Source organism: Fukomys damarensis, unplaced genomic scaffold, assembly GCF_012274545.1.
Source record: "Fukomys damarensis isolate Sample0158 unplaced genomic scaffold, DMR_v1.0_HiC HiC_scaffold_19, whole genome shotgun sequence".
In the NCBI taxonomy this organism is placed as follows: Eukaryota; Metazoa; Chordata; class Mammalia; order Rodentia; family Bathyergidae; genus Fukomys; species Fukomys damarensis.
In genome coordinates this window covers 43,425,261-43,427,751 of record NW_022900931.1, presented here as the reverse complement: position 1 = coordinate 43,427,751, position 2,491 = coordinate 43,425,261, and positions in this window count along the sequence as shown.

Sequence of the window (2,491 nt, the reverse complement as noted above, 5' to 3'; positions counted from 1 at the left end):
AAATAGAAACCGGTAAAACTAGCCTATCCCAAATAGCATGGCAAATAAATTAATCCCACCAACAACACACAATTTCTGTCCACAGAGATCCTTAATCTGAGGTCTGAATTATAGGTCTGTAAAGTCCCTACAATCACATAGATAATTGTGTGTTTATTTATTTGTATGTGCATTTTTCTTGTAAAAGCATCCTTAGCTTTTACAAGATTCTCTGAAGACTATTGGTCTACAACCATCTACAAAACCAAGACCTCTAAAAAATTTTTCTTGCATAGCTAAATAACGTGAAAACCATTACTACTGTTGCCACCACTTTCACTATAACTATTGATGCTAAGAAAACAAATCTCAAAGGAAGATATGCATCATATAACTTTGGAGGAAAATAGTTGCTGGGGATAAAATGTCTTTGTGTTAATTTTTGAGGTCACCCAGACAAACAGCTGTAGAAATTAACTTGCCCTATCCTGTACTCAGGTTCTTTGAGGATCCAAAATCTTTGAGCAAAATAGAAGCAGTAGGTGACTGAAAAAACTAAGTGTGTCCTGAGATAAAGGTGCAGGCTCGCTCTAACCCCTCTTCCCTGGTAGAAGCAGCACTTTGGGGCTTTGGGGGCTGAGAAAGGATGTATCTGAGAGAAGAGCACCTCCCATCCAATCAGCCACAGTGGTACCTCTTTAGCATGGATCACTACAAACAATGGCTCCCAGTCCAGAGAGGAGCAGCTACGTGTGGTGGGTCAGAGCATTGCTAGGACTGCCTAAGCTTCACCAGCTGGAACTCCGCTGGGTGAGCTGTGTTACTAAAATTGATCACGTGGGACCCTGAACTACAAAAATGTGGGTTTTAGCTGGGCGTGGTAGCCCACACCTTTAATTCTGGCTACTCAGGAAAATGTTGCAGGTTTGAGCCCAGTGTAGGCAGTTTATCATATTAGCAAGACCTCGTCATAAATTAAAAAAAAAAACAAAAAAAGAAAAATTTGAGCTGGGGACTTAGCTCAGTGGTGCCGCACCTACCTTATAAGCGCAAGGTCCTGAGTTTGATCCCCAGTACCACAAATAAATAAATAAATAAATAAAAAGTAAAAAAAAAAAAGATGTAAGAAGGGATATAGCTCAGTGCAAAGGCCCTGGATTCAATCCTGGAGGAAGGACGGAAGGAAAGAAGGAAGAAAAAAAGGAAGGAAGGAAAAGAAAAATATGGGTTCAAGGCCTAGATCTGTCTCTCGTGATTATGTGACTTCAGAAGAGTCCCTTCCCCTTTCCAGAAGGAAACTTCACTTCCTCATGAAAAACAAAAGTGCAGGAGACTGCAGTATTGATTATACCCAAAGCAGGCTGCAAACAGCGCAGTGTGTAGAGTTAACCCCACAATTGTTTGTTATAGAAGTGAGTCTGGGGAGCTCTATGAAGGATAGGCCTCAGTCTCACCCAACTTGGCACTCACATAAGAAAGTTCTGAGGCTGCACATGTAAACCACAAGGGAACAGAAACCCACAAGAGACACAGCAGGACATTGAATAAAGCCCCAAGGAGAAACTGGGGTGAAATCCTGTGGGAAATTAGGATCTGTAAATGGCAACTCTGTGTAAGGGAGAACTGAAAAAGCTACACATGGGCCCAATTTAGATCTGAAAAAAAACTTAAATTTTCATCCCAGCACAGAGCCAGTCTACAAAGACTGGGAAAGAATACGAAGAAACAAGAAAATGTAACCTGTTCAAAGGAAGAAAATAAATTGGCAGAAAGAAGTATAGACAATAGACTCACTAGACAAAGGCTTTAAAAACTTTTTATTGATATAGATTTGTGATGCATAATAATTATATTTTTCTTGGGTATTGGGATTAAAATATCTCATCTTAATCACTTTTACGTCCCCTTCCCCTTCTGGACTTCCGGTCTTCTCTATCCCTAGATAACTTTCCCTCCTTGTCAAAGTCTACCTCCCTGTTTCTTATCATGTCTCTCTTATTTGTTCTTTAAATTTTTCATATTTTGCGTTTCTCAAAGAAACTGTGATATTCAACCTTCTGTGTGTGATTTCACTTAACACTGTGGTCTCAACATGCATTTGCTTTCCTACAAATAACTCAAACTTGTTTCTCTGTGGCTAATATTCCATACCACGTTTTCTTAACCCATTCATCTGTTGATGGGCATATAGGCCACTTCCAAACTTTATATATTATGAATTTTGCTGTTATCAACATAAGCATGCACCACTGTACTATAGTGTCTTAACTCTTTCAGGAAGATACAAGTAGAGGTATAGTTGAGTCCAGTGGAATTTCCACCTTTGGCTTTTGGGGGACAGTTCCATACTGATTGCCATAGTTATATTCCCACCAACAATGTTCAATTGTTCTTTTCTCCCCCTGCAACCTCATCAGCAATTTTGAGTCCTTGACAATAGCCCTTCTTTCTGAAATAAGATAAAATCTTGGTGTTGACAGTATACACACACACACACACACACACACACACA